Source organism: Natrix helvetica (genome assembly GCF_964273705.1).
Source record: "Natrix helvetica genome assembly, chromosome: W".
Classification (NCBI taxonomy): Eukaryota; Metazoa; Chordata; class Lepidosauria; order Squamata; family Natricidae; genus Natrix; species Natrix helvetica.
In genome coordinates, this window is record NC_138555.1 from 20,016,778 (window position 1) to 20,026,070 (window position 9,293).

A 9,293-nucleotide genomic window follows, 5' to 3' on the forward strand; every position below is an offset into this window, starting at 1 on the left:
GGCAAAGATGCTCACCCAGTATACCTGCCCCCTCACTGTGCCTTAGCTGTGCTTTGGTTGAGCCCTGCCACTCACTTGGGGATGGTATCCCCACTCATGCACACCTTCCTGGCTCTGCAATAGCCAGCCAGGGAGTCATGTGAGAAGGAGTCAGAGGAAAGTTGACTTCAGGGAAGCTGCCACTGTGGCTGGTGCTCACTCGGGCCTGTCCCCCTTTCCATTGTACCCTCCTCCTGGATCCCATTCCCATCCTGCCAGCCTTCATATTAGCAAGGTTGACATCAGCCATGGCTGGGTTGGGCCAGTGTCTCAGGGTGGAGAGCAGGTCACGGGACCAGGTTGGCAGGGAGCCGCAGAAGAGGGGTCAAAGAGCTGCATGTGGCTCTGGAGCCATGGGTTGCTGACACCCATCCTAGAGGATATTATTTGTTAGAGTTTATGGAGAGATGGTGGTTATTCCACTAGCAGGTTTACCTGCCACCACATATGATTGTGGAAATACTTCCTTCCTTCTTTCACTATTGTTGTTTCCCTGGATTTGGATAGAGAAAGAGATTGCAAAGCATGTGCCACAGCATAGACTGCATTGTAAATATTGTAACTCTGTCCACTCATACATGTTTCAAACACAGATGTGGGAAGGGTCTCAAGCCTCTCCTGTCCAGTACATTTCTTTTCAGAGGTCTCTATTTTTGAGAAGAAACACACAAATGACTGTTCCCAAAAATCTATTTGAAAATGATCATGTTGGTTGTTGTTTGGATTTAGGTTTTGAAAAAAATCCTAGAAGTTTTGGACCTCCTTTGTGTGAACTGAAAAGGATAAAACACCATGTAGGGAATGGATGACCAAAGATTTATCAAAGGAGTTTGAAGTAAAATCTGTCTGAGTGGATGTAATCAGGATTTTTGCCTTTCTTGGTATATCCACCACTTCTGAAAACTGGAGGAAACTTCTCAGATATGATATGGAGCAAATTTTACCATACAAGATTATCACATTGGCTGTGCTGGTCATGAGAACTTGGTATAAATGTAGTCCTGTGTCTATGAAATCAGTAAAATCACTGCAAAAAGCTACATTTGGTAACTCTGCTATGAATTCAATGCAGATGCCATGTTCAGAAAATGTGGGGAGCACCTCTTCTACAAATCTCTCTCCCTTCTCATCCTTCTCCATGTGAATTCCAATCCAGATCCATCCCAAATACAACAATAGCTTCAGGAGGCCCTTATGCTGGTGCGATTCATCCGGAAACATTTGTTGGAAGAAAATTGATTGGGTCTTTTCATTCATGACTGGAGCAGAGCCATAGGTCAACTACAGAAAGATAAACATATGCAATTTCAAAGGTCTATGTGAGCTTCCAGAAATGTGTGCATTTATTTGAATCTTTGAGTATCCTTATTCTTACATACTGAAACATTATGCAGCTAGTTGTCTTTATTTAGGAATATCAACCAAGATGTCACCCTTAAGCTATCAGTAAATATCTTTTCCTGGAAGTAATACCTCCACTGTCTATTCACATTTACTCATTACTCATGCAGCATTGCAGATCCTATCAAGCAAAAATCGTGGTGTGAAAAATCTGGAACTGAACACACTCAAAACTGTAGAAATCATGGTAGACTTTAGGAGAAACCCTCCCATAGTACCACCTCTTACAGTACTAGACAACACAATATCAACAGTAGAGACCTTGGACACCTAACATCAAAAACATCATTAAAAAAGCACAACAAATAATGTTCTTTCTGCACCAACTCAGGAAGCTCAAACTGCCAAAGGAGCTGCCCCCAGCACACTTCAATCAAACCTGGGAGCTCGATCAACCTATAGAGCCAGCTATGACCCCTACAACACCCAGTAGAATACATGTTCTTCCACAGGAACAGGAAGCTCAAGGGCAAAGCCCAAGAGAAGGTATAAAAAACCCCACTCTCAACTTCATGTGGTCAGCTGCCCAGAGCCACTCATGTGGTTCTGCTTCATCATTAAACTATCTTTCCATTCAGCCTCCATGTTTCCAGTGTCTTTGTATCTGCAAAACAGTGCAGAACCAAACATTTGACTTCAAACACTCTGAATGTGTCTGGAGCATGCAGTACAGGTAGTCCTCGACTTACAACAGTTCATTTGGTGAACGTTCAAAGTTACAACGGCATTGAAAAAAAATGACCTATGACCGTCAAAATTCAGACACTTAGTAACTGACATGTGTTATTATGTATATAAAGAAGTTAATGAATCAGTTATCTTTGTGTGCTTTCTGGATATGATTTTTGCAACAACTCTGACAGATTGATATTTATGATGGTTGCAGTGTCCCGGGGTCACGTGATCACCTTTTATGACTTTCTGACAAGCAAAGTCAATGGGGAAGCGAAATTCACTTAATAACCCTGTTACTAATTGTAACAACTGCAGTGATTCATTTAATAACTGTGGCAAGAAAAGTCAAAAAATGAGGTAAAAGTCACTTAACAGAATTTGTACTTGTTTAGCAACAAAAATGTTGGGCTTAATTGTGGTTGTAAGTCGAGGACTACCTATAGTTCTTATGAATCAAATATCTAATTTCAATCAGAGGAATGAATGTGTGTATGTATGTATGTATGTATGTATGTGTGTATGTATGTATGTATGTATGTATAGTGGAAGACTGTTACACACAGAAAAATAGCAACCAATAAATTAAGAAGGAACAACTCCCATTGATTAATAAAGAGAACTAATAACTTCTCCATATAGTCTCTGCATATCCACTAGTCCCATACTGAAATATGACAATAAAACTGTCACTATTATTTACACGTTATAAGGGCCTATTTATATTAGCCTTTCAGAAGGAAAAAAGTCAGAGCTATCCCAAGTCTCAAAGGACAGGGCATTCATTGCAACATGGAAGGTCAATCTGCTGCACATTGTTCTCTGGCTTAAATGTGCAAAAGAAGAACACCTCTAACTTTTATATATAAAGGATATCAGGCAAATAAAGAGGTTTTCCTAAAACTTTCTTTTTATAAGCTGATGTTTATTGTTCAGTTCAGGTCTCATCACAATGATAAAACACTTGGGAAGAAAGATGCACACCAATAAGCCAGCACTGGAGGAGATCATGGAGAAGATCTCCACAGCCAATGTATATTTTCCCCTAGTGCTTAGATAGGTTGGAATAAAGCACAGCCAAACACTGCAGAAAACCAACATGCTGAAGGTGATGAATTTGGCTTCATTGAAACTGTCAGGTAATGTCCTAGCTAGAAAAGCAGCTGAGAAGCTAACCAGAGCAAGAAAACCCATAAAGCCCAAAACACAGTAGAACATGACTGAGTCTTCATTGCACTCTATGATGACTTCTTCAGACATTGACTTCATATCAAAATCTGGATATGGTGTGGATGTTATCAACCACACAGCACAAAAACTTACTTGAACAAGGGAACAAGATAGAAGAATGAAACTGACTATTCTTCCCCCCACCCATTTCCTCAATCTGGAACCAGGTTTGGTAGCCATGAATGCTAGAACCACAACAAAAGTTTTGGCCAATACACATGAAACTGTCACAGAAAAGATGAGGCCAAAAGCCGATTGTCGAAGAAGACATACAATCTTACCAGGTCTTCCAATAAACAGAAACACACAAAAGAAAGAGAGGAGGAGGAAAACTAAGAGTGTAGGTGAGATTTCGGTTGTTGGCTTTGACGATGGCAGTGTCATTATGTTTCATGAAGATTGTGATGACCAACATTTTCATTGAAGAAAAACAAAGGGAAAGAACAGTCAGACTGATCCCCAAGGGTTCTTCAAAGGACAAAAAGGTGATCAGCTTTGGAACGCACATATTTTTGACAGGATTTGGATATTGATCCTCTGGACATGGAGAGCAGTTATCCATGTCTGAAAAAGAACACAATAGAGAAGATATAGTGGATTATACACAGTGCTGCATGCATTGGCTTAGTCCCATTATGTTTGGAAATTTTCTACCTTTTTCTTTTGATATTTTCCCTTCTGGACACAGAAGGCAAACATAGCAGCAAAATGACTCCCCTTCTTTCTTGGCCTTGCTGTATCCTGCCTCACAAGGATCATTACACAAAGATAAAGGTAATTCCTATCGATGAATGAAGAAGAATACTTTATGATACAGAGAGGAAAGGAAGATCTTGGAGAGTTACTGTTACTGTGGAATCAATAGATGAAAAATAATGTGATGACATAATTTTAGATAAAATTGGTCAGAAATAATAATTAACTTTCTACAATTATTGATATTTATGGTCTTTGATAACCTGCATCACCACTGTCCAAAGAAATATTCTGTGCTGGCTAATTAAATTTGTTTTTCTCAACTTCGGAACTTTGACGTCTGCAAACTGATGTAATTTAGAAACCCTAAACCCTAAAACCATTGTCCATAGTTAACAAGGAGCAAGGAATGGATACAATATTCAATAGCAATTGCTACAAAAGTAATAAAATTATACTGATATTATTCCTACCTCAGGATGAGGCAGCAGGTAAATAGCCAGGTTACCTGTAACGTATAGGAGCCCCTAGACTCCCCTTTAGCTAAGGACAATCGAGCCAGCATATTAATTGACCTTAGAATTAGCTTGCTTAATATCTGTTACAAATCTTACTGGAACATAAGTTGCAAAAGGCTTCAAGAGATGGGTACAGGAAACAGATGGTGTTTGTGTAAGATCCGAAACTGCCGTTTAGTGTATTAATAAACCTTGACATTAAAAGGTTGCTGATGCTAACTTTTTCACTTCTCTTTCTGTAACTTTGCTGTAATTTTCCAAATGTATTTGTAAGACATAAAAGTAAAATATAAGGATTGCTTTTGATGACCAAGGCAAACCAACGCCCCCTGACCAGGTGGCTGTTTCAGGGGTGTGGGCAACCAGCCCACAAGGAAGGGGAATGACTTACCCAAACTTAGAAGCTAGAAAAGTATAAAAGTACTGTCTTGGGCGTAGCCAAGACAGTTCAGAATTGTGTATGAACACGCTGGACTCGATGCATCAATAAACCTGTTTTCTCTAGCACCTTTGTGGTCTCACGTCCCGTCTTTGGCGCATTGAGGTAAAGACCCCAATCCGCCGCAACAAGGACATTTGTACCTGGGTTAGTGAGAGATAATGCTCTGATATTTTCATCAATAAATATATTTAAATGAATGCAGACAAATCTAGATTCAAATAGCTAACCTGATTAAAGCCTGCTGGCCATGTGATGGAATCTACAGAAATATTGAAGAACTTCTCTGCTGGAACTATGAGATCTATCACTCCAACTTTGACCCTCGCAAAGGACTGGTTTGGGAATGTGATGCAGTTGATAATATCAAATCCACCACTGAACTCTCCATTTTTATCAAAAGAGATCTTTTCATCAACCAATTTCATTGTATTTAAGTACAATGACAATAAAGATTATACTTAACACTGTTGTTGAATCTGACACTTCTCAGAAAATAATGAACCTGAAATACATTGATATTCAGATAGGAATAAAGAGGGAACAGGATAGGGGAAGGGAGAAATAATTCATATATTCAAAATATACATATGAATGTTTGTTTAAACCCAGGAGTGGGTCCTGGCAATCTCTACTGTCGATTCACTCATGGATGCACCGGCATGCACTTGGTGCAGCTGCACGCACAAGTGCAAAGTGATAAAAATTGTTCTGTACATGCACAGAAGCAAAAACAGTAAATATGAGCCAGCAGTGTGCAGCAGCTTCCAAAAAAACCCAACACAGTTCTAGGCTTCGTAAACAGAAGGGTAGAATCAAGAACATGTGAAGTGTTAATAGTACTTTATAATGCCTTAGTAAGGCCACACTTGAAATACTGCAATCAGTTTTGGTCACCACAAGGTAAAAAAGATGCGGAGACTCTAGAAAGAGTGCAGAGAAGAGCAACAAAGAGGATTAAGGGACTGGAGGCTAAAATATATGAAGAACGGTTGTAGGAACTGGGTATGTCTAGTTTAATGAAAAGAAGGACTAGGGGAGACATGATAGCAGTGTTCCAATATCTCAGGGGCTGCCACAAAGAAGTGGGAGTCAAACTATTCTCCAAGGCACCTGAGGGTAGAACAAGAAGCAATGGGTGGAAACTAATCAAGGAGAGAAGGAACTTAGAACTGAGGAGAAATTTCCTGACAGTGAGAACAAATAATCAGTGGAACAGCTTGCCTCCAGAAGTTGTGAATGCCCCAACACTGGAAGTCTTTAAGAAGATGTTGGATAGCTATTTGTCTGAAACGGTATAGGGTTTCCTGCCTAGGCAGGGGGTTGGACTAGAAGACCTCCAAGGTCCCTTTCAACTCTACTATTGTATTATTGTATTATTATTGTATTATTGTATTATTGTTGTATTATTGTATTATTGTATTATTGTATTATTGTTGTATTATTGTATTATTGTATTATTGTATTATTGTATTATTGTATTATTGTATTATTGTATTATTGTATTATTGTATTATTGTATTATTGTATTATTGTATTATTGTATTATTGTATTATTGTATTATTGTATTATTGTATTATTGTATTATTGTATTATTGTATTATTGTATTATTGTATTATTGTATTATTGTATTATTGTATTATTGTATTATTGTATTATTGTATTATTGTATTATTGTATTATTGTATTATTGTATTATTGTATTATTGTATTATTGTATTATTGTATTATTGTATTATTGTATTATTGTATTATTGTATTATTTTGAAGTCTGGAACAGATTTTATGATTGGTATAAGACAAGATGACAAGACTGGAACAAATGTATATATTGTGATTGGACAGAAGGATAGACAATGTATTAAATAGATTAATTGTTAACGGTTGAAACTAGCTGTATATAATGTGAATGTATGGTCACTTTGACTCCGCGGTATTGCATTGTTTTAATTGTAAAAATAATAAAAATATATTTAAAAAAAAAAGAAGTATATTCTAGGAGATGTGGTTACAATTTTGTAGAATACCACTTAACAATTTTAACATACTGTAAGCATACTGTTGTGGTCCGCTGATGGCCTGCGGATCTGGCAGCAGAGTCGGACAGTGAGGAGGTTGGGGAGAAGCATGGGACATTCCTGGAGTCGGGGAAGGCTCGGAGAAGGGTTGTGCATTGGAGGCAGAGATGGGCCAGGGCCATCTGGGAGTTATGTGCTGCCTCCGAAACCTTGAGAGAAGGACATCAGGGAGGCAGAGGAACATGGGAGCCTGTTCCCAGTGTGCGTATGTGCAGAGCTGCCAGAAGGCAAGGAAATTTAAGACAGAAGGGAAGACTTGGAAGAAAGGCTTGGGGATGATTGGCCCCTCCCATAGAACATAAAGGAGCAGGAAGAAACTTTGTTCATGCTGGTTAGTTTACATTCTGAAGCTCTGTTTTGACACTTTCTTCCAATTATGTCTTTGGCAGTGTTACAAGGAAGATAAATGTTGGTGCTTATCAGCCTTATTCCAAAAGAATTTGGCAGTTTACTGTTGGACTCTTTACAAACTATTTGGGACTCATTACGGGCTGTGAATTAACATAATTCACAGCCTTTGAAATAAAAAGAGGATTTTTCAGGAAGCCTAGGTCAGAACATATAAAAAGTTTCAGTTAGTTAATCTATTACTATATCTCACATTTAAACCTAGTGTCATTTCATCAAAATTTATTGTTCACTAAAGTTTATGGATACATCTTGCAATTGCACAAGCTTACCTGCCACCACACTTCATTATGAAACTGTTTCCTCCCTTCTTTCACAATTGCTGTTTCTCGGTATTTGAATATATGCAGAGATTGCAAAGCATGTGCCACAGCCAGTGGTGGGTTTCAAATTTTTTGGGAACCTACTCTGGGGGTGTGGCCTCCTTTGTGGGAGTGGCTTGCTGGCCATGTGACCTGGTGGGAGTAGCTTGCCGGCCATGTGACCTGGTGGGAGTGGCTTGCTGGCCATGTGACCGGGTGGGAGTGGCCAAGACGATGTCACTGAATTCTTTGCCCCAATGGATGAACTACAATAAGATTAAAAAAAGTACAAAAACAATAAAAGAGCTACTTACAGAAGGAAGATGACTGTTCTTGCCAGTCTTCAGTATCACAGACTCCAATGAATGGGCTGCACAAAGAAGAGACACAGAAATGAACTCTTTCATTGCATGCACTGCATTGGGATGAAACCAACACACAAAATAATAGAAAAGGAAAATTACTCTCCTTTTTTGCGTCTTCTGCACCACCACCTCACCACCTTGCTCCAACAACCTTCACAAAGGAGAGACACAGAAAGCAAGACCTTAATTGCATGCACTGCATTAGGATGAAAAAAGCACACAAAATAATAGAAAAGGAAAATTACTGTCCTTTTTTGCGTCTCCTGCACCACCACCTCACCACCTTGCTCCAACAACCTGTACAAAGCACACACTTCCAGCACCTCTGCCTCTTCCCTCTTCCTGGAGTCACTCAGACGTTTTTAAAACTCACAGCCTCTGCACCCACACACTTCCAGCCCCTTTGCCGATTCCCTCTTCCTGGATTCAATCAGACGTTTTAAAAACTCACAGCCTGTGCGCACACACACACTTCCAGCCCCTCTGCCTCTTCCCTCTTCCTGGAGTCACTCAGACGTTTTTAAGACTCACAGCCTGTGTGCACACACATACTTCCAGCCCCTCTGCCGCTTCCCTCTTCCTGGATTCAATAAGATGTTTTTAAAACTCACAGCCTGTGCACACACACAGAGACACTTCCATCCCCTCTGACTCTTCCCGCTTCCTGGATTCAATCGAACGTTTTTAAGAATCATAGCCTCTGCATCCACACGCTTCCAGCCCCTTGCCTCTTCCCTCTTCCTGAAGTCACTCAGACGTTTTTAAGAGTCACAGCCTCTGCACCCACACACTTCCAGCCCCTTTGCCTATTCCCTGTTCCTGGAGTCAGTCAGAGGTATTTAAGACTCACAGCCTGTGTGCACACACCAACTTCCAGCCCCTCTGCTCTTCCCTCTTCCTGGAGTCACTCAGACGTTTTTAAGAATCACAGATGGTTCACACGCACACACTTCCAGCCCCTCTGCCTCTTCCCTCTTCCTGGAGTCAGTCAGACGTTTTCAAGACTCACAGCCTGTGCACACGAACACATGCAGCCCCTTTGCCTATTCTCTCTTCATGGATTCAATTAGATGTTTTTAAGAGTCACAGCCTGTGCACACGCAGACACTTCCAGCCCCTCTGCCTCTTACCTGTTCCTGGAGT